The 24,222-nt window shown below is 42.3% G+C and overlaps 1 protein-coding gene and 1 non-coding gene across 4 annotated transcripts in view; both read right to left on the reverse strand.

The window, feature by feature from the left end:
- Nucleotides 1–24,222, reverse strand: part of ZNRF1 (zinc and ring finger 1) — a 90,279-nt gene that overhangs the window by 31,455 nt on the left and 34,602 nt on the right. The gene's annotated exons all lie outside the window — the stretch shown is intronic.
- Nucleotides 21,040–21,114, reverse strand: TRNAA-UGC (transfer RNA alanine (anticodon UGC)). Its single transcript has one exon. It is a non-coding gene; the product is annotated as a tRNA-Ala (tRNA).

Consider the following 24,222-nt stretch of genomic DNA (forward strand, 5'->3'; position numbering starts at 1 on the left):
ATGGCCTTAGGACTGTTCCCAGTCCCACATGCACTTCCAGAACCTTGCCGTTCTTCTTCAAGTGCCGGAGTCTATTTTGCCTCCCCTTGAACCGGGGTGGGCTTGTGACTGTCCTGACCGACTAAGTACAGCCAAAATGCTCTGACATGGGAGGCTGCCGTACCAAAGATCCAGCCTAGCACCCTCCGAGGACCCTGGGAACCCGGCTACCATGCGGTGAGGACAGCCAGACCCCTGCAGAGGCCACATACAACAGCATTCCGGCTGAGGTCTCAGGCAGGAGCCAGATACATGAATGAAGAGGCCATCAAAGGACAGCGCCCAGCCTTCCTGTCTTCCAGCTGGGGCCCCAGATACCACCAAGCAGAGATAAGCTGCTCGGCCGTACCCTGGGCAAATACCTGACCCACATAAGCCTCGCGCATAATAAATAGTGGTTTTATATGTATAAATGAATCGCTTTACTGTACACCTGAAACTAACATTGTAATCGATGACACGTCAATAGAAAATAAAAATTAAAAATAAGTAAATAGTGGCTTTACGCCTCTCAGTCTTGGGGGCATTTTGTTACGCATCTCCACCGAGTATAAGAACAAGTGGATCCATCAAGCACAACATCTCCACATGAAGGAAAGCTATTAAAGCAAAGCAAAGGGAAGGCCTATAACTATCCTGGTAGCACAAACATACTGCTGAGTGATGGAAGCAGACAGGAGACACGTTCTGTATGATCCCATCCACTTAAAATACAAATACGAGGAAGACACATCTACGCTATTGTAAGTCAAGATGTGAAAATTCATCAAAATTCATCACATGTATGATGTAATATAAGGATTTTTCTGCATGTACATTAAATCACAATTTAAAAAAAGTTTTCCTTTTAAAAAAATATTAACAAGTAGAGTGGCAAAAAAAATGTGGAAGCTAATGTGCTAAGGAGGGACCAGATCTAATAAGGTCTTGTAAGGCTCACTGAGGATATGAGTACATCATTCCACAGATACTACACAACTACCCAACAATTCTGAGATGGACTACATTTCAGAAATACTGCCCTGGGCATAGTGCAGTAAATGGACTGAGGTAGACTGAAAGCTTGCAGGGTAGTCAGGGGGTTGCCAGTCATTCGAGCTAAAGGTGGTTTGAATGGAGAGAAGCAGGCCTGGGCCAGCCTTTGCTGCTGCTGTGCCAACCCCTGGTAAACATTAAGGTCCCTGTGCTATTGGGGCCTCTAGACTGGCTGCCCCATGGACCATCTGGTGGACTCAGAATCCAGAAGGGACAAATGGTCGACCCAACTCTGAACAATTATTTATCTTGCTTACTGAGTTTTTTGGTGTCTCCTTACATTTTGTGCCCAATCTTGATGGAAGAGTATATGGATTAAAAAGATCTCCAAAGGGTTCATTCTCCTGGATTTATTATCTTAGGAGTCAGAGGAATGAGTGCAAAAGTACTTAACAATGATGCTCAGGTTTCTGGCTTCAGAAATTGGGTAGACAGTGGTTTTCATAGACATGAATCTCAGAGGGAGGATGGGTAATAGAAAGGGGGCAGGGATGAAGATGGTTCAGTCTGAGACATATCAGGTTTGGGGAATCTGAGGGAAATGCAAATAGAGGTATCAGATGTTTCTGGTGTGAGGAACTTAGGCCCAGAAGGAAGATCTGGATTGGAGAGATGAATTAGGCCAGAAATAGTTAAAAAAAAAAAAAAAAGCCATGGGAACAGATAAGGTCACTCCAGGAGAATGTATACAGATGCAAGTTTGAGCCTTGAGGGAAAATAACATTTAAGGGCCCAAACTTAAACAAGTGTGCAAATATGGTGGATACTGGACGTAAAAGGGAGCAGCTAAGAATAGTATTTACAGCACATATCTCTGGGGTCGAGAACAAAAAACAAAAACACAAAGGAAGTACCCAAACTGCAGACATCTATCTGTGAAGCAACTCTTGCCCCCATTCTCTGGCCCCATTGGTCTTCCTCAGGCATCAGCTTGATTCCATCCACTCGCCGAAGGAAACCAGGGAGGAGGGAGTGGCCCCTCGTGTTTTTTGAGGACACCCAAAATAACTCAGTGAAGGAGCTTCAGATCCACTGTACAGAAGAGGAAAAAGGGCCAGACAAGTCAGAAAATAGACTCTGGTGAAAAGAGAAGTGTGTTCTTACAGCACTAGCCACCAGAGCCAACTCTTAAACTTGGATTAGGGAGATTTCATGCCCTGGAGGGAAGGAGGACCCATGGCTGAAGATGTGAAGCTTGCTGTACAGACCCCAGACCCTAGAACCATCCTTGATCTCACTCACAACCAAGGCTGGTTTTGGAGGCCCTCACACTCACCTGGGGCACTCTTCCCCCAGAGGTCACACTCCAAAACTAGATTACTAGTCTTTAACTTTTTGGACTGACAAATGTTTGAGTTTGACTTTAACAAGGAAAACCAGTCAACTAGACCCTCCATGAAAAAGGAACAGCGGGTATGGATTAGAACCCAACTTGGCCTCCTGAGAAATGGATTCGTCACAGGAGCACAGCTGCCCCATTGCCAGCCCTCCACAGAGTGAAACCTCTCAGCCTGGCAAGGCACCATCTTTCTTTCCACTGTTGGGGATGGCATAAGGCTTATGGGTTTTTCCCCCAATCACTTGAGCATATTATAAAATGTTCACCAATTCTAACTGCCACCCTCCTCCAGCCCAAAGCTTTCCCAGAGTACTGTACTCTTGGGGAACGCTGGCACTCAACTTGAAACTATTAGGCTAGTTTTATGTGACCCTCCCCTTTCCCAGTGCAGAAAGGGGTTTTATTTTAAATATATATTTCTGGATTAAAATATTTATATGTTGAGACTTTTTTTTTTAACATCTACACTACCTTGAAGTCTACTTTTTTCATTTTAAAACACATTTTCTTCCATGGAAATAATATAATCTCCCTCATTTCTTTTAAGATGGTTATGAAGGATTCTACTGTATGGAGATATAATTTATCCAGCTAATTTCCTACAGCTAGACATTTAGCATGTCTTCAGCTTTTCAGTATTAGAAACAACACTGCATTCTGGCATCATCTGAGCATCTCGGGCACTTGTCCAGTTTCATTGCTGGGTAAATTTTCACAAAATAAAAGTGCTTAGTTAAGACACAGATACCTTTCAACAACCACTATTACAAAAGGGTCTAAGGGAAAAAGTAATAGTCCTCAATTCAACTCCCCAGAGGTAGGTGTTGTTAACTACCTCACATTTTGAGACCTTGCAAATAACATTATTTTACCCTCACATGTCTGTGAGTGGAAGCTGACTGACCGGTTTTACTGCAAAATGTCAGGCTGTTCCTCCTCCACCTTAGTTTCAATCTTCAGGTGCAAGGGCTGATTGGATTGCACTGCACAGTACACAGCACAGTCCACAGCACACCAATTTAAGCGGGGCCTCTCTTTTATCTCCTTTCATCACCAATGGTCATTCCAGTCTCCTTCCTGCAGATCTTCTCCCATGGGAGCAACCACTTAAATCTACATTATGTGCATCCTCTGTTTACAGGTGTGCATGCAACATGTGGGTTGCCTTTCTGGCTACATGACTTTCTTACTTTTTTGTTCTTTACTGGATCATTCCCATCAGCAAACAAATATGCTAATATTTCTCCAACTCTGGGAAAATGCCTTCTCTTGACTCTGCTTCGCCTGACAGTTATCTCCCCATTTCTTTTCATGGCTTTGCATCAAAAACTCTTCCAAAAGGTTGTCTATGCTCGCTAACACCTTTCTTCCCTTTCACCCTAAACCCACTCCAATCACTTTTGCCTTCACCACTCCATCAAAACTGCTTTGTCTTCTATAAACATACAGTCTACCAAAACTGAATCAGGAAGAAATAGACAGTCTGAACAGACATTACTAGAAGTGAAATAGAATCTGTAATTTTAAAAAAGCTACCTGCAAACAAAAGTCCAGGACCAGATGGCTCACTGGGGAATTCTACCAAAAATACAAAGAACTTATACTGATCCTTCTCAAACTCTTTCAAAAGATTGAAGAGGATGGAATACTCCCAAACCCATTCTATGAAGTCACCATTACCCTGATACCAAAACCAGACAAAGACCCTACCAGAAAAGAAAATTATAGCCTGTATCTTTCACAGATATAGGTGCAAAAATTCTCACCAAAATATTAGCAAACCGAATCCAACAACACATAAAAAAGATCACATACTTCAATCAAGTTGGATTCATCCCAGTGTCACAAAGATAGTTCAACACATGTAAATCAGTGTGGTGCACCACATTAACAAAAGACAGGACAAAAGCCACATGATTATCTTAATGGATGCAGTAAAAGCATTTCATAAAATTCACCATCCATTCATGATAAAGACTCTTTCCAAAGTGGGTATAGAGGGAACATATCTCAACATAATAAAAGCAACTTATGACAAATCCACAGCCAATATAATAATCAACAGCGACAAGCTGAAAGCCTTTCCACTAAACTCTGGAACAAGACAAGGATGCCCACTCTCACAACTTCTACTCAACATAGTATTGGAAGCCCTAGCTATAGTAATGAGACCAGAAAAGGAATAAAAGGGATCCAAATTGAAAGAGAAGGGGCAAAATTATCACTATATGCAGATGACATGATACTGTATATAGAAATCCTAAAGACTCCACACAGAGACTACTAGAACTGATAAACGCTAGCAAGGAAGCAGGATACAAGATTAACATACAGAAATCTGTTGCATTTCTTTCACTAACAATCAAATATGAGAAAAGGAAAATAAAGAACCATCCCTTTTAAAATCACATAAAAAAATACTTAGGAATAAACCTGACCAAGGAGGTGAAAGATTCATATGCTAAGAACAATGAAGTATTGATAAAGGAAATTAAAGATGATTTAAAGAAATGGAAAGATATCCCATGCTCCTGGATTGGAAGAATTAATATTGTTAAAATGGCCATACTACCTAAAGCAATCTACAGATTTAGTGCTATCCCTAGCAAATTATCCAGGACATTTTTCATAGAAACAGGACAAATAATCCTAAAATTTATATGGAATCACAAAAGACCCAGAATTGCCAAAGCAATACTGAAGAAAAAGAACAAAGCTGGAGGCATAACCCTTCCAGACTTCAGACAATACTACAAAGCTACAGTAATCAAAACAGCTTAATATTGGCACAAAAACAGGCATATAGATCAATGGAACAGAATAGAGAGCCCAGAAATAAACTCACACACCTGTGGTCAATTAATCTTCAACAAAGGAGGCAAGAATATACAGTGGAGGAAAGACAATCTCTTTGGCAAGTCGTGTTGGGAAAGCTGGACAGCCACATGTAAATAAATGAAGTTAGAACACTCCCTCACACCATATACAAAAATAAACTCACAATGGCTTGAAGACTGAAACATAAGACAAGACACTATAAATCTCCTAGAAGAGAACATAGACAAAACATTTTCTGACATAAATCATAGCAATGTTTTCCTAGGTCAGTCTACCAAAGCAATAGAAATAAAAACAAAAATAAACAAATGGGACCTAATTTACAAACTTTTGCCCAGCAAAGGAACCTATAAATAAAACAAAAGACAACCTATGGAATGGGAGAAAATATCTGCAAATGATGCAACTGACAAGGGCTTAACTTCCAGAATACACAAATAGGTCATACAGCTCAATAATACAGAAAAAAATTCCCAAACAACCCAATCCAAAAATGTGCAGAAGACCTAAACAGACATTTCTCCAAGGAAGACATACAGATGGCCAAGAGGCACTTGAAAAGATACTCAATATCACTAATTGTCAGAAAAATGCAAATCACAACTACAATGTGGTATCACCTCACATCAGTCAGAATGGCTATCATTCAAAAGTCCACAAATGATAAATGCTGGAGAGGCTATGGAGAAAAGGGAACCTTCCTCTACACTGTTGGTAGGAATGTAATTTGGTGCAGCCACTATGTTAAGTATTATGGAGGTTCCTTAAAAAACTAAAAATAGACTTACCACATGACCCAGCAATCCCACTGCTGGGCATGTATTTGGAGAAAACTACAATTTGAAAAGATACACACACCCCCAATGTTCATAGCAGCACTATTTACAATAGCCAAGACATGGAAACAACCTAAATGTCCATTGACAAATGAATGGATAAGGAAGTTGTGGTATATTTATACAATGGAATACTACTCAGCCATAGAAAGAAGGAAATAATGCTATTGCAGCAATATGGATGGACATGGAGAGTATAATTCTAAGTGAAGTTAAGTCAGATAAAGAGAAATATCACATGGTATCATTTATATGTAGAATCTTTAAAAAATGAGACAAATGAACTTACATACAAAACAGAAACAGACTCACAGACATAGAAAACAAACTTATGCTTACCAAAGGGGAAGGGGGAGAGGGATAAATCAGGAGTTTGGGATTAGCAGAGAAACAAACTACTATATACAAAATAGATAAATAAGATCCTACAGTAGAGCATAGGAAACTATATTCTGTATCTTGTAATAATCTATAACGACAAAGAATAAGAAAAAGAATATATATATATGACTGAATCACTATGCTGTTCACTGGAAACTAACATGACATTGTAGATTAACTGTACTTCAATTAAAAAATAATATATAGATAAAATGGAATGAAAAAAACCTGCTTTTTCAAGGGCACTACTGGCATCCACCCTGCCACACCTATCAGTCATCTTTTGGTCCTCGTCTACTTGAGCTCCCACAGGAGCAGGGCCAGGTCATCGTATCAGTCCCTCCTCTGGGACTCACTTCCTTTATGTGGCTTCTACACTGTACTCTCTCGGTTCTCCTCTCACCCCACTGTATCCTTTTCTGTTCCCTCCCCTTCCTCCCAACCACTTAATAATGGTCTGTGCTTCAAAGCTCATTCCTGACCCCCTGTTATTCTCTTTCTACATCCTCTCCATTCTGAGTCTCAAAGCTTTAAATACCATCTGTGTTTTTTCCCTTATTTGTGTTTTACAAAGTCCTTCCTTGCTCCTGTGACACAAAGGTATTCTGTACTTTTCTCTACTTTTTTTATAATCCCTTATCTGCAAACCTTGGGGCCAGAGGAATTTTGGAATTCAGATTGTTCCAGACCTAAGAAAGGTGATGTAGTGGGACACTCCTATTAATGTCCAGGACAGCACCACATATTATTCACATTAATAGTTTTGAAATGACCCAACAAGGAAATAATTGATTCAGGCAAGTGTCACCAATGGATAATAAAACCATTAGATATTATCATTAGAACATTAAAATAATTTGGTTGTTGGATAACAGGATATTTGCAAGTCACCAATGAATTGCTCTGTAAGTAACTTGCTAACTGCAAGGGGGGAAATGCTTTTACTAGGGAAAGATCTGGCAGTCACCATCTTAACCAAATAATCAAACTTAACAGAACTAATAATGGAAAAACCTGACATTCATTACTTGTCTCCTTACAAAATACAACATGAAGTATGAAGCAACAACTTCTATATTCTTGCCAAACATGTTTAAACTGAAACTAATCCAGACCTTGCTTCCAGTTTATAAAGAAATACAAAGGACAGTATACAGAGAAACAGGTTAAATGACACCTTGAGGAAACCATCAGACCAATTCAGAATGAAGGACACTCTACAAGTCAATTGGTTCTGGCTGTCACAAGAAGTCAATCACACACACACACACACACACACAGAGTTCTGGATCAAGAGAAATGAAAGAAACATACCAACCAAATGCAGTGTAGGAACCCTGGCTGGATCTGGTTCAATAAAACCACTTAAAGATATATTTTTGGTCTCTCCAAGGCCATACAGCCCTTGAATGAGAATCACTCTAAGGTCTGAATGGAGAGAGAATGGGTTAGGATCAGGAAGAGGATTCAGCCATTCTCCCAACATGCTGTAGCAGGAGCAGGGCCCCCTTCAGAAGGAATTGATGGTTCTCTGCCTCGTGTCTGTAGAGTTTTATTTCTGTCAGGATTATGGGCATTTACTGCAGCCTTTCCTGTATCATATTTTTTTGTGTTATGTTTGCTTCTCCCACACTAGATTGTTTCCAAGGACAGCGAACATTTCCAATTTATTTTTGTATTTTCCATAGTGACTTACAATAGTAAGTGCTCAATAATGTTCACTAAACATTATTCAATGAACAGTAAACAAACAATGTTCAAATGCTCAATAAACATGTGTTGAGTGGGGAAAAACACTTTGGGGATAACTGGGGAAGTCTGCATATGGGTATTAGATGATAGTACGGAATTACTGTTAATTTTTAAAAATGTGACTACTGTAATTCTGTAGGAAAATGCCCTTTTCCTTAAGGTAATACCTATATGGAACAGTATATACAGATAAAGTATCAGAATGTTTGCAAATTATTTTAAAAGTTTCAGCAAAAAAAAAAAAAGAAATAATATATACATACACCCATAGATAAAGCAAATACAGCAAAATGTTAAGCACTGAGCTCAGGCAGTGGATATATGGGTGCCCACTGGACTAGCCTTTCAATTTTACTGAATGTTTGAAAGTTTTCATATTAACAGTTTGAAAAAACAGTGAAATGTGTGATAGTCACATTAAGCAGGATAAATAAATGATTACAAATGGCCTCACCTCAAGTCTTACTGCCACGTGGGTTATGAAAGAGCTTTTGGTTTTCAGAGCCTTCTGGATTTCACATTTGTGGATAAGGGATAGTGGACCTCTATTAATTCTGTGGTGTTACCACTTTTGTTTAGACCTTTAATTCTTCTAGAATCTACCATTGTGTGGGATATTATGTGGCGATCTGGTTTATGTTTTTCCATCTAGTAAGTTAATTTTCCCAACATGATCTACTGAGCAATCCATCCTTTCCTCATTGATTTGTGGTAACTTTTTATAGTATATTAAGTTCCCATATATACATAGGTTTATTTCTGAGATATTTATTCCATTTTTATCTATTACCTGATCTTGCGTAGACACCATACTGCTTTTAGTACTAAAGCTTGGTAGCTTACAATATCTGGTGCAAAAGTCCCCTTTTTCTTTCTAAAACTTGACTTTATCATTTCAAATAAACTTATGAATAAAAGTTCTACCAAAAAAAAAATCCAGTTAGAATTCTGAATGGGACTGTACTTTTTGCAGACTTTGTTTCCCAAAGATGGTTGCACCAGTATATGTCTCATGCCACACATTCTTTTTACAATGATATTAGCATTCTTCTATCAATAGATAGGATTCATGTTCCCTTCCTTTCTACCTAGAGTGAACTTTGCACATACCTGAACCAGTAACATGCAGAAGTGACGCTGCATGACTTCAAAGGCTAGGTCAAAAAAGGCTTCCATCTGGTTCTCTCTTGGGACTAGGGATGTGGGAATCCTGAGCCAACTTGTAAGCAGTCCAGCTACCCTGAAGGCACCATGCTGGGGAGATCACGTGGAAAGCTTACACATAAATAGAGATGCTCAAGGATCCCCAGCTGTCCAAGCCCCAAATGCTTGAGTCTTCCCAGACCAGGCACTGAGCATGTGAGTGGAAAAGGCTTTGAGACAGTCCCATTTACAGCCATCATCTGACTGCAACCTCATGGGAGGCCCAGAGACAAAAATGCCTGCGAGAGCTGCTCCCCCATTATTGGCTCACAAAAATTGTGAGAGAGAATGACTATTGTTTTTAAAGCTTTTAAGTTTTGGAGTAATTTGTCACTCTATATTTAACTGAAATAGCACTGAGTTTATAAATCAATGTGAAAGGAAGATTATGATCTGTAAAACAGTAGATCTCATGCAAGAATACAGAATGTCTTCCCATTTATTTGGCTTTCCCATAGAGGTTCTACATATTCTTGTTTCAGTTAAATACCAGAAACTTTATGTTTTCTTCTACTATTATTTCTTAAATTTCTAGTTGATTATTGCTAGCATAGGGAAATATAATTTAATTTGGCAGATTCATCTTGTATCTGATTACACCACGTGAAAATAAAGTGCTGTTTCTCCTGTCAAATTCTTACATTTAATTTCTTTTTCTTTCCTCAGTCTGTTGTTCAGGACCTCTACTAAGTTGAACAGTTTGCTCGATTGAATTTAATGTTTGCTACAGATTTTTGTTACACCTAACTTCAGTAAATTAAGGAAGTTCCTTTTTATCATTATTTTATTAAGAATTTAAAACATAAAATGCTACTGAACTTATCAAATTATTTTTCTGTCACTGAGATCATGTTTTCCCTCCTTCAGTTTATTGATATGAAAGGTTTTCTGGGGCTGAACCATCCCTGTATTTTGGGGGAAAATAGCACTTGTTTGTATATGTTCTCAATATACTACTGAGTTGGTTAGCTGCTATTTTATCTTGGGATTTTGGTAATAGAAGTGCCAGGGAGCTTTTTCATTTGTGATCAAACATTAGTATTTACAGATCTTTTTCTCTGCAGTAAACTATTTCTTCAAACTCTTGTCTCTACCCTGGGAGTTCTGGAATTGAACAGGAAAGGAAGTGTGGAGCCTCGTGGTACTGTACGGACCCTAGTCTGATCCTCCTTCCTCTGGTCTGGCGTCTCACTCCCACCTTCCCTTCCTTGGTGTCTGGCCAAGTCCATAAACTCCCACTCAGTTTCTCCAGAGGTGATACCTCCCAACTGTTACAGAGCTGGGAGAGGAGAGTCACCTGATGGAGGAGAAGATGCAAGTGGCTTTCACACTATACTCTTATTTTCATGGTTAATAGAGGTCTGGTTAATCATTTGGGGACTATCTATACGATGGGCTATTAGCCAAAATAAAAAGGCAAAACTTCTGTATACTTATTTGTCCACAAATTGAATTTTAAAAAGCAAGTTGCAGAACAGTAAGTAGAGTGTGACGCCCTTAGAAAGCAAAGAAACCCACACACACTTGCAGAAGCAGAAGCATGGACACACACCTGCAGACACACCTGGGCTTGACAGCAGCTACCTAGTGACCACAGACAGGGAGACTGCAGCGGGACAAGAGACACAACCTTTCACTTTCAGCACTCTGTACTGTTTGATTCTGTGATGAAGAACTCAAATTACTTTCATAATTACAAGAACCAAACAAAATATGGTTTTTGTTATGTCCTCCCACTTTCTACCCCCACCCCAATTATCCCTGGGTCTCGTGGAAAATCATAATGGTTCAAACTGCTACTTACTAAGAAGGCAAAACCAGCAGTCTGGGCCTGGTTGAATGACTGTGGCTGAAAACACCTGGGTAGTTTGCACAGGGAGCTGCTTAACACAACCAACCTGCGACAAGCCTGGACAAGAGCAGTGCAGGGCCTCTCTCAGGCTTTCTTATCATTTTTGCTTCCTTTTTCTCTGTTTTCAGCGCTGCTGACCTGCCTTTAGCATGTGTAATACTGTAATTACCACAGCAACGGGACTTGTATAGTTTCTCTCTCCATGGAAGTACATTCCCTGTTCCCTTATTTGAAGGCTCAAGAGCTTCTGAGCAAGGCCTATCCCTCCCATGAGGCCCAGAGAGAATCATCAGTCTGAAGTCACTGATACTGCCCTCCCGCATAGCCATCTCTGAGCCCAGGGCACCAACTGGTGTTCCAAGAGCCTCCTGGGCCCTCTGAGGGGCATAGGAAGGGCAGTCAGTCCTTCCAAAAGCCCCTTCAGCCCCTGCAGATGTAATGCATGGGTGCCAGGTACTGCAAGAATGGCCAAGAGCAGCCAGAAAAGTCCCCAGTCTCTTGACACAGCAGCTCTGAGACTGACGCTCATGTAGCGGTTCCATCCACCCAGAAGGATGGGGGTTGAGGGAGGAGGAAAAACGAGAACAGGGGCCTGCATATTGGGAGCCATGCCTGGCATGGGTACCGGATGCTTTTTTTTCATTATTGCATTTAACCCCTTGAATCTTTGTGCTGTGCACTGTTGTTATTTCTACTTTACAGGTGAGGAAATCAACATGCAGGGAAATGACGGTAAGACTTTGTGAGTGATTGCAGCTGGATCCCAACCCAGGCAGAGTGACCTCAGGATAAAATGGAGAACAAAATGGGGAAGTGGGTTCGGGAAGCAGGAAGGAATACAACAAGCTGACCAGAAGTCTGGCTTGCTCCTCCTTGTCAATCAAGGACAGAGCAACTGGCTTTCCATTTAAAATCAGGCCTTTATCTCAAAGATTAGCCAACGTGAGACTCAAGGTAGGAGAGAAGTTTTCAGGAATAATGCTCCTATATTCCCTTGGGTGATCTAGAAATACAGAGGAAGAACTATAAGGATAATGGGGAATGGACCCGTGTTTTAACAAAATTCCTAACCTGGGAGACAACCTCCACTCCTTCTCTAGTCCCACCTGGTAGGAAGGAGGCAGACACACACAGGGAGGTCACAGCCAATGTGTCCCCTACTTCATACTGAGGACAAAAGAGTGACTCTTTGTGCCTGGAGTTTCCTCCTCTCTCATTCTGATTCTGATGGGAACGGGTCCTTCCCTAATTGACTGAGCAGTGGCTGGGGGGCAAGTCTTCACCTCCCTGACAGCTGCAGAACTTCAGATCACAAAGTGACCTCACAAACTGCATCATCCACTCTCAAACTGCATCATCCACTCTCAAAGCCACCAGTGCATTATCTGCATTCATTTATTAATTCAAATCCTTTCAAGAATAGACCAAGATCTTAGGGCTGAAATTTAAAACATATACTTGAAATGTCACCACATATTTTTAAAAAGCTACATTTCATAAACACCTATTCAAGGCCAATGGTGAACCCAGAAGGGTGGGGTGGGAGAGGAGTCAGAGATGATGGAGGATAAGGTAAAAGTATAACCAGGAGGGGCCTGGCTGTCTATATCCCAATCTAGGCTGGAATCTACCACTGGCCTCCAGGAAAGAGCATCCCCCTCACGGAGGCCCCTTCCTGACCTCCCTGAAGGATGGCCTTGCTGATCATCTGGTTCCTAGTGCCCAGCATGCTGCCTGTGTTGTGGGAAAGGGAATAAGCAAGAAGCTAAAACATGTGTTTTCTCATCAAGGGTCTGTCTCTAACCCTTGTGTGACTCGGGACAAATCATTTTTTCATTTTTTCACCTGTAAAGCGAGGAGACTGGCTTATGCCTCTAAGATTCCCTCTAATTCTAAGGCTTACGGATTTAAAGTTAGCAATGACTGTGAGCCCCCTTCAGTTCAGGAAGGACCCTGGGTTCTTCTGACCCTGAAGAAAGGCAGTACTATTCCCAGGTAACCTAAAGCACTTGGGAAGCCCCAAGCCTCACACATGGTAAATATTCAAAAATATTTTCAGAATTGATAACCCTGTTTAAAAAAAAAAAGCCCCTACTAGAAAAGGCAAGGAGATACTTGTTATTCACACGCCGACTGTTAAACCATAGAAGATTCCTCCTTTGACACCTCACCATGGACTACGTGCAGCACCCTCCCCCGACTCCCTTATGAAGCCTCCATCACCTACAGTGGGGAGATGCTCTCACAGGAACCCAGGTGTCTTTGGCCAAAGCCATTATGAAAAGGTAAAGACATATTCCATCTTTGCAGTCCCTTTTACTTAGCTTTTTCAATCCGCTCTTTCTGATAAATAATTCATCTCACTTTAGCAACTGTCAACTTTATTAAAAGGTCAAAGCATTGACCTTGAGCTGCTGTAGGTGGGAACTTCTCCAGCTGCCTTCCAAGAGGCTTAGGTTCTATGGAGGGAGTAGCACCTTGCACGTGACTAAGAAACGCGTGTTCTGTAGAGACATGGGGTGTCTGCCTCTGATACCCTAACAAGTGCTTCCTAATGGGACAACTACAAGGCATTACCTTCTAAGACATTCTTAAACAAATAAGGTTCTAAGCATGTTATTATAAATGAGATATAACAGGACTGTCAAGGCAAGTTCTTTAAACTGTCTCGATTCTTTTGAAGTCACTGAATAGACGTTTGCTTAGATCCTTCTGAGCAGCCTAACAGCAAGAACACTGATACTTTGTCAAAAGTATAACCCAATTTTAAATTTCACAGATTAACTTGAGGGAAATACAGTATAAACCAGCGTCTTCCACTGTCTCCGCAGCCAGGCTCTTCGGAGGGGGCCCCTCACGGAAATACTACACTCAGGCCAATTTTCATTAAAAGGCCTCAGCCAGGTAAGAAACTGTTACAAACCTGCTTCCTTGAATTAACACTCTAAACCAGGCTGATGGGAGACAACGGAGTCTGTTAAGGAAGCTGGTGGACTGGAAGTGACACTGGAGGGCAGGATCAACGTGACTGCCCAGGCCCTTCTTGTCCTCTCCCCCTGTCAATTGTGACTAAGCCATCACAGAACCTGCGACGGGAACATCAGAGCTTCCCTGCAGGCCCGAATTCACCATGTCCCCCAAAAAGAGAGGTCAGCCCTGGGCAGCCTTCCTGAGATCTTCTGGCCTCATTTCCTCAGCCCTCTCCTCGTGTAGTTACCCTCTCCAGTACTGTCATGGCAGAGAGGAGAAACTAAGAGATGGCCTCAGGAGTCCTCCCCCAAATCAAGGGTGCAGCCAAGACTAAAATCCAGGCATCTGGACTCCTCAACTCTTCTGAGGCTGGTGCACTCAGGTGGATTTCATGGTCCTGGGGCTCAAATGTGGGGACAGGATCCATCTCCAAACTCCTGGCACAGGCAAAGCTGGATCAGCCCAACTTAACCAGGATGTCTAGTCATATAACTCTGCCCAAACTCTCTACGCAGCTAGGCTTTGTAAATGCAAAGGAGGGACAGGAGAAGTATGGCGGGGCTGGGGTGGAAGACAGAGGAAAGCAAACAGTAGGGCTCCCACGGGTCAGATGAAACATAGCCAGTCTGAAGGAGAAGGGGAGTGGTCAAATCTATCAGCCTAAGATCTTCTGTTCAATTTAAAACTGATTTATTTATGCAACTTCCACTCATTACAGGGAGAGTAAAAAACTCAAACTTTTGGCTCCAAATACTTCTCTGCTCACATATAGAACTGACAGGATCGAATAAGACCTAAGAACAAACTTGAAGAACCGAAGTCTTTTGATGGTAGAAAAACTGGTTCCTAGGCGATCTCAGCCATTTCACCACAAACAAAAATAAAACGACTATAGCTCCCTGTGATACTTTCACAAGATCAAGGATTTATTATGCTTCATCTTGATTTATTATGCTGTTCTTTTCAAATCCCATGGAATTTTGATGCCAATCCTGCAACAGGCAGGTTACTGCCAAGCGTCTGTAATGAATTCTGGTGTCTAACTCAAAAACAGTCCCGAGAGCAGGCTCTTCTCACGGTGGCAGGTCTGGGACATTTTGAGGGCTTCCCTCCTAGCTCCCAAATGCTCCCCGAGCTGGAGATCAAGGCCAGTATCTAGTCATTTATATTCAAACATGAAAAGCCCAGCGGGCAGCAGCCCCTGGAATGCAGCAGCTCAGAATCAGAACAAGGGAAAACCAATGTGGCCGAAAATCTCAGCTAAGGTGTGCAGAAAGCCGCACTGCATCTTCTGAGTGAAGAGACTTGATTTAGTTAAGGGAGAGAAGGAAAGGGAACAATTCTGGATCCAAGCAGCCAAAGCTGCACCCAGAGGAGGCATGATTACTACTAGCTACTGTGTCTAACTTTGTGCCCAAGTGTACCACGAAGGGCAGGGAGCCCCACTGCCCAGTAGGGCTCCAATTCTCCTTCAAGTTGCCCCCGTGTTTAGCCATTTCTCTCACTCTTTCATGAGGCCTTGATCGCTTTTCTTCCCCTTAGCCCCTGCTGCCTGCAGTGGGGCTGGGTCAGCAGGTACAGGGAAATAATTCTTGGACCTAACTGTCACTGTGGTGTTACTCCCAGAGAGCCCCTTGCCACAATGCTACTGAAAGTCAAAAAAAAGGGAAAAGCTGCACACTATTGTTGAGAACAGCCCACCTAATGGGATAGCCCCAGGCTATCATCAGATCTATACACTCCTGCAGAGAAAGAAAAGGTAAGACAGCAGGTCAAGTATCAGACCAGACCATAGGGGCAGAAAAGAGGTTCTTCTCTCTCAGACCCCAAGTCTGCAGAGGGGTTAACAGTGGCGCTGATCCCAATCCTCTCCATACGCAGCTACAGGCTGAAACAGCAGCTCCCGCCGCAGCTGGACGGAGCCAGGGGTGAGGAATCCTGTCTGTTTATGAACTTTTCACTTTCTCCTATAAAGTTATTTTCAATCCTACTTCCTAAGACTTTTGACTTTGGAACTAGAACCAGAAGGTTCAAAAATGATAGAGACCCAGAGAAAGCACAGGAAAGAACAGAAGAATCTGATTACCCTCCTGCTCTGAACCAGCCAACCTCCTGGCCCTTTAGCCTTGAGGCTAAAGGGGGTGGTCTTCCTCAAGCCCCTTTCAATCCAGGACCAAATTAAATCATTAAAAAAAAAATCTCCAGGTGTTGCTCAAACCTGGTGATTCTTGCTGAGCAAACAATAAAACAAAATTCTGACGCCATCTCTTATTTGTGTTGGAATAACCTCACCAAACTGTCTAGATCAGAATCTGCTTGGCATGAATAAGCACAAAAGAAGCACCTGAGTTACACAGGAGTCAAAAGAGAGCAGAGAGGAGCAGAGAGACGGAGGATGAGGCTGGCAGGGTGGAGGTTTTTTAAAGAAGCCCTGGAGGCATCGGATTCTGACTGAAGGAAAACCCCAGGAGATTCTGAGCAAATTCGTAAGGAGAAATGCCATCCTAACAAGGACCCTAGATCTTGAGTTCCAACAACCCAAGTAACTGAACCAGAAGATGTCACAGGACTGAATGGATGCACTGGGGTAGGAGAGTTTTCCTGAGAAAACTGCAGTTTAAATAGAAGCCAGGAGTCTAACAGGTAGAGCCAAGTGTCATCTCCACCACCTTCCTGGAGCAAGCTTAGTCCATGCACTTATGAGGGGATTCTCACCCGCCTTCAGAGACTGAACACTTAACACACTCGCCAGGGTGTCATTCCAAGAACCACGAGTGCATCTGCTGGGAAATTCTACCTCTGAACAAACGGAAGGACATCACTTGATTTCCAAAGCAGTAAACCAGGAGACACTCTGACTCATTTTCACTTTGGTTTACTATAAAATGAAGGATGTCTGCAATCCTGTTTGCCCTATTTTTCTGGCAATAAAATGGCTAGAACTAGAGAATTCTGGGTTTCCTAGTTGCTTCTCAAGGGAATTTCCAAAGTGGATGGTTGAACTCGGGGGTATTTAAAGTTTCTTCTATGAGGTAAGTCCACAGTGATGCTCTCCCACACACTACCTGTGAACATCAGGACTTTTCAGTCTCTGCACAAGCGTTCAATTCCCATTCCTGTTAGAGAGTATCAATGCCACATCTGTTCTTCAACCAAGAAAGGTCAACATTGACATCAGAGAGAATCTGATGGACACGTGAACTAGCATTACAGACACTGGGACCTGTGGAAGGAGGCTGATCCTTTCCCAACTTCCATAAGGCCTGACCTCTGAAGAAAAAGATTCTAATCCATCTATGTGTATTGTTCTAGTTCAAACAGGTATTTTAGAAAAAGACTTCTGAAGTGAAATGGGGAGGGGGACCTATAGAAGTAACCATCAGCTATTAACTGCCCAAATGGCTGCAATCCTCAGAATTTTCTAAAACAGCAAACAGTCCTGATTACATACAAATATAACCTGCTGGCTCAGCAAAGGAATGAATCTAGAAGCTGAGCAGTTCAGGAATGGCTTTCAGTCACTGGGTAGCAAATGTCTTTACTGGGGAAATATCGGAGAAGAAACACTACTTGCTTTCCTCAAAGCTTATGGTGTAAGAGACACTGTCTTGGTCCTTCAAGGATATGCCCAGTTAGAGGCAAAGCTGACTTTTCCAAGGCAAGCTCATTTCAGTTGGAAAGGCAATAATAATCCCCCAACAGACTGTATTTATGCTTTTTTTTCCTTTAAAATCAAGGTCCTTTGTCTCCAAGCTCCCTTGAAGAGGTCATGGGCATCATTCTCATGCCTTTCCAGCAAAAGTGACTTTCCCCAGACCAGCAGGAAGGGGATTCTTGCTCCACATGACAGCTGGTGGGCCCACGATGCCGCTGGCTTTGTGGGCAAAGGACAAGGCTCTCCCCAGAGGGAGCAGCCACGCCGGTCATCAAGCCGGCAGCCCTTCTGAGAAGACCTCACTCTGGAGACAGAACAGGACCTGCAGCTGCTCTAGTAGCACAGAAAGTGATGGGGACTGAGTTCTTCCCAGCAAGAGATACCCAGGACCTTAAATCAGGACTCTGGTTCTGGACAAGAAGGGTGAAATTCTAAATCCTAGGTCGGGGGCTGGAAGAGTGGAAGGGATATGCAGAGGGAGGGATGCAGCTCAGTTCTAGTTAGCCAGCACTGCCGCTTTATTTAAACCAGAGAAATAGTTCCCTTAGAAAACACTAAAATAGAAGCAAGGGAAAAGCCCACATGATGTTCCCACACTTCTCAATTCTCATCCCTCATCAAAGCAGCACAGGACGACGCCTGGCCCCGCCTGTTGGGAGAGGACAGCCACCTCCACAAATGAATGAGACCGGTGGCCCACCCACTCTGCCAGTTACAAAGCCTTCTTTCTGCATTTGCTCTGGGAAGCTGATAAGATCACAGTAACAGGTTCATCTAGACACCCTGCTCCTTTAATTACTGCTCTAAAACAAGACAGCTATACAAGAGAACAGACCAGGAAGAGAGTCAGACCCTCTTGTTTGGACTAGACCAATATGAAACGCCAGGTGTGAGGGACAAGGAGGGGTTGAGATCGTCATGCTGATGGGGCCACGAAAGCCAAGGCACCATCGCCACAGAGCTGGTCTCATGCGCCAGGAGAGGCACCGCTCCATGTGAACAGGTTAAGGCCCCAGTGGAGTAATAGGAGAGCAATCACGGGGCGATGCAGCAATGCATTCATCACAGGACTTGGACGGAGGAGACAGTCACGGACGCACAGAACACTGCTATTATTGATGTGTAAATTATTAAATCACTTCTTAAAGAAAAAAGCAATGATTCTAGACCCTTAGTTAGACATGCCTGAGTCAGAGACCACAGTCAGGGCTGAAAACCCAGCACAAGACCTGAGAAGCCCACAGTGATCTCTGCGCCAGCCCCAACCCCTGTGCCCTCCCCACTCTTCCTCTCACCCAGGATCTTAGACCAGAGACCACGAGCTAGTGCCAAGCTTGCCCCTGGACCCATGGAGGTCAGTGAGGCAGCAGAACAGCCAGGGCGGCAGGAAGGCAAAGCGGCGTCAGCTTCTTCCAGCAGGGTTACAACTGGGACTCCCAGAACAGACCCCGAAAGTACACTGACCCTCACAACAATAGCTGCTGGGTTTTATTTTCTGCTCCAAACCAGAAACTACCTTTGTGGATTAGCACAGTGGACAAGGCCCTTGACATTCTGCAAGACAGAAAGGGTACCTAAAACCCCTATGCTGTTGAAACACACAGCAGGCCGATTATTTTCCACATGGGCCCTCCCATTTCCACCGGAATCCCAAACCCGGAGGGAACTTAGGGGCCCTGTTGGTGGGGAGAGGGAGTACAAAGCCAACTGTCAACAAGGATGGAAGAAATGATTTCAAACGGAAGCAAACCTATGAGTTAAAGGAAAAGACACATAGTTAATTCAACAAAAAGCAAAGTTCTGAGTCAGGCTTGGGAAGACACTGGCCACCAAAAGGAATGTAACACAAGAAAGTGAGCCGCCAGCATGAGCCGGACAAGCCAGGGGATGAGGCTACAACAGAGGAGGTCGAACGGGGCGCCCAGGACCAACTGGGAATCCCCTGAAGGACCGTTTCTGAAGTCCAGAATTTCTTGAAAATGTGATGTGTTATCCCAATGCACAAACGGCAGATATCATCTGAGTGCATGAGGAAAACTCTGAGTCACATTTGCCCATTTAACACGTGCGCTGTGTTCTGCAAGATGAGGTGCACCTCTGATGGGAACTACAGATGCTAGGAGAGGAAGACCCCTGTGCTCACACATAGCCCTCAACAGCTGCCTCTTCATTGCTCCAGCTGGAGGCCTCCAATCGGAGAACATAATTCTTTTCTGACCCTCTGCTCCCACCTTACACATAGAGAGCTGGTGTTTAACACTAAGGATCCAGCCACCCACCTGAACTAATTTTATAAGGTGTGGTGGGCAGTGAGATAAAATCCCCGAGATTTCCTCTGGGATCTACAAATAGAGCTTCAGGAAGGCAGTTGGCCTACCTGGGGCAGGACTTTAAGGAAGAGTCCATTTCCTCAGGAGGTTCCTCCTTCACTTCCAGGGCAGACGCCTCATGGAGCTAAGTCGCAGGATGTCTAGCCTAGGGAACATATGCATCATGTCCCCAGTGGCAGCCAACGAAAATGCTTCTCATTTTCACATGGGTCACTGGCTCTGTTTTAATTTTAAAAGCTAGTGCCACAAAGGAGTAAAATCACAGTGGTCAGGGAGAGATGAAAACTGCACTTGATGAAACATATGTAAACGGTAAGGTGGGCTGATGGAAGGCTGTAGGGATGAACAGTTTGTGATAATGCAAATTAAGGAAAATGTTGACTATAGAGTCTAGGGGGTTACGGCACAACTCTCAATTTTACTGTCTCTGGCAGACCTGTCTGCTTGAAGATGGAGCTGGCCTTGCAGGAGTGAGGGGGGCACTCAAATCCGTGAGGTCAGGTGAGACCTGGCCCCACCTTAAACAAGCTTGCTGACCTGAAGGCAGCTTGTCAAGTCACCAAGGGTTCTTTACAAGGGCATGCATCAGAATCAGCCTTATCAAAATATTAGGGACCTTTACAGACAACTCATGCTTGGGCCTCACTGTAAGCATGCTGACCCACAAGATGAGGTTGGTAGCATGATGCAATTTTTCTGTCTTGACAGGGGTTTGCATTGCATTTGTTTAGGCACTTGTCAAAACTCAGTGAACAAATACTTCAAATGTGTGCATTTCACTGTATGCAAAAAGAAAAAAAATTTTTAAGTGGAGGTACTGGGGATTGAACCCAGGACCTTGTACATGCAAAGCATGCGCTCTACCACTGAGCTATATGCCCTCCTACTGTATGCAAACTTTACATCAAGAGAAGCTGTATGTGAATGCTGAACACCAGTTAATGGTATGCATGTTGAGATATTTAAAGAAACATACCCAGATGTTTGCATTTACTTTGAAATGCACTGAAAACTAAGACTGATAGATGGATACAAGAGCGGTTTGATGAAAAGATATATGATGATAAAACAAGTATATTAAAAAAAAAAAAGACTTATTTGGAGTGGGTAGTGGTGGAGGTGGTATGGCTGTGCCAGCAAACAAGTCTTTTTAAAAAAAGTTCCTCAGGTGGGTTAAACAAACTGTGGTCCATCCATACAACGGAATGTGACTTAACCAAAAAAAAAAAAAAATAATAAAATAAAATGACAAAATGATAGAGGAGAACACATCAGTAGTTGCCAGGGGTGAGGGGTGGGTGTGACAATGAAAGGAAGCACTAGGGGTCTCGGTGGTGATGGAACATCCTATGTCTTGACTGGAGTGGTGGGTACTCCAACCTACACACGTGATAAAACCACATGAACCACACACACACACACAAAGGGATGCATGTCAAACTGGTGAAATCTCAATAAGGTCTGTGGATCGTCCCAAAGGTTCCCATGCCAATGTCCTCGTTTTGATACTGTATCACAGTTACAAAGATGTACCATCCAAAGTACATGGGACCACGCTATTATTTTTACAACTTCCTATGAATCTGTGATTATGTCAAGGTAAAACATTCAACAGAAGTTCCTTAGATGATTCCAAAACATTTCCCTGGTTAAGAACTACTCATTTAGTCTAACTACTTACTGTAGAGAAGAAAAATCAAAGTCTATAGAGGTTTCTCAATCACAAAAACCTTTATTTTCTAATTCTAAAACTAAAGGAAAGTTAATCAGTTACCAAAAATGTTCATTGGTGTTTGAGCCATTTATGCCTTAAAGACATCACTCCTTCCTTCCCTGTGATTGTAATCTTGGCATTACATGACATACTAGGATTGAGATCATCCAAATAGGTTATTTGGGGGGGAAAAGAGGTAGCTCAGGTGGGCCAAAAGGAGAAAAAAAAAAGCTTTCTAAGTTGCACTGGGGCAGCTGCAAATCTGTGAAGTGAAAATTATACAGAAGTTTAAAAAAAAAAAAAAATGAGTGTTTCACACCCATCATACCCAAGCCTAGGTTTGTCAAATGGGTCTCTCAGCTTTAAGAGCTTCTAAGCCATTATTTGCTGGTAAATTTCATGAGACGCAGGAGGGAACATGCTCCAGACACAGCTGCTTCCATCTGTTGTTGAAAATAAGACCCTGTCTAAAAAAAAGAAAATGTTAAAAAGTCATAAATCCTTCAAAATACAACCTCAGCAGAGGAGTGAACCATGAGTCTTTTCATCTTTTAAAATGTAATAACTTTGCTACAGCTTGATCAGACTGAAAAGGAAACCATTCTGACATATTTAAATGCTGATGTGCTGATGCCCTTAAGAACTGGAAGAATAAGCAAAACAAGACACCCGTGGCTTCTACAACTTAACAACTTCACCATCCTCCCTACTGCTTTCACCACCCCATCCCTTCTCCAACCCCCATCAGTTAAAAAAACTTTTTTGTAAGACCTTTATAACCAGGATTAATAATAATTTGGGAGCTAAGATTCCGGGGCTTGTTAAATTGTGAGAAAGATACCAACTTTAGTCACTTGCTAAAAGTTCACAGAAGAGTAAACCTAAGCTTTAAACATTCTTTGAAGTGCCAAGTCTCAATTCTGAAAATGAAAACCAGGGGAACTTCCAGTTACGGTAATAAGACAGCGTAGAAAACCAGAACACTCGGCTGCTACAAATACCTAACACTACTGGAGAATGAAAGAAAGAACTGGAAATCCCCAAGTGCCAGAGACTGAGAGAACTGAAAAAGAGAAAGTGAGGGTAGGGAAGAGGCTGGTCTGCTGGTGCAACACACAATAAAAAGAAAAGCCTCTCCTGAGCTCTGGAGCTGTGGGCCTGCCCCTCCTGTCCTCTGCTGACAATGACCTCACAGTCAAAAATTACAAGACACACGGGAAGTGATCTGCCAAGGGCAGGAATTGGAAAACAGTAGTCTGAAGATTCTGTAAACAAGCATAATGTCTATAGCTTAACTTTCAAATGATTCAGAAAAAAATTACATATGAAAGAGAAGAGAGTAAGAGGGAGAAAGTTCAAATACGACAAAATGTTAATTGTCTGAATCTAGGTGAGGGGAATATAGGTGTTCATTGTCCTAGTCTTTAACTTTTCTGTAGTACTGAAATTTTTCAAAATAAGTTGGGGAAATGAAAAAAATATATCTTACACATTGATAAACATAAAAACCAATATATGTGTCAAGGCAATGAAATATGGTAATAAGTGTGGAAAGAAAGAAAGAACTGGAAGCACTTAATTTTTAATTTGGTTTAATATGGTTCCAATCCAAGCAACTTATAGAAAGAAGGAAATCCCCGGGAGATCATCTGAGGGCAAGTCAGTTCATTTGTTTCAGGGGATCTCATTTCCATACTACTTAAAACAGAGCAGATAATAGTATGCATTTGTATTGGATCATCTAAAGAAATGGAATTGCCAACTTCACCAAAAGATCTAAGAATAATATTTCCACTAGATATTCTATAGTAATGAATCCTGAATACTAAATTAGCATAAGGCTTCTTATGTTAATATCAAAGTGATTTTTAGACAGAAACAATACAAGGGGATAAAAAAATAATTCCTCTATGGATTAAAAAGAGCTTGTGGGACAGCAAAGCAGAACCTAAAAGAAATTTAAAATGCATAAACTATAACAGGCAAATTTATACAGACAGGAAGCAGACTGCCTAGTGCTGGGAGACTTGGGGGGAAGAAGATGTCCATAGGGTATGGAGTGTCTCTGTGGGGTAAATTGATGGTGCTGATGGTTGCACAACTCTGAATATACTAAAGCTGCTTAATTGTGCACTTAAATGGGTGAATTGTATCTGAACTATAAACTTGTGGAAAATGCATGTACTAGAAAATAAAAATAAGGTTAATTAAAAGGATGGTGGAAGAGTACCATGGACTGCAAGCTAAGCTTCTAAGGACAAGACCAAACACCACACCA

The sequence above is a fragment of the Camelus dromedarius genome, chromosome 9 (assembly GCF_036321535.1).
Source record: "Camelus dromedarius isolate mCamDro1 chromosome 9, mCamDro1.pat, whole genome shotgun sequence".
Lineage (NCBI taxonomy): Eukaryota > Metazoa > Chordata > Mammalia > Artiodactyla > Camelidae > Camelus > Camelus dromedarius.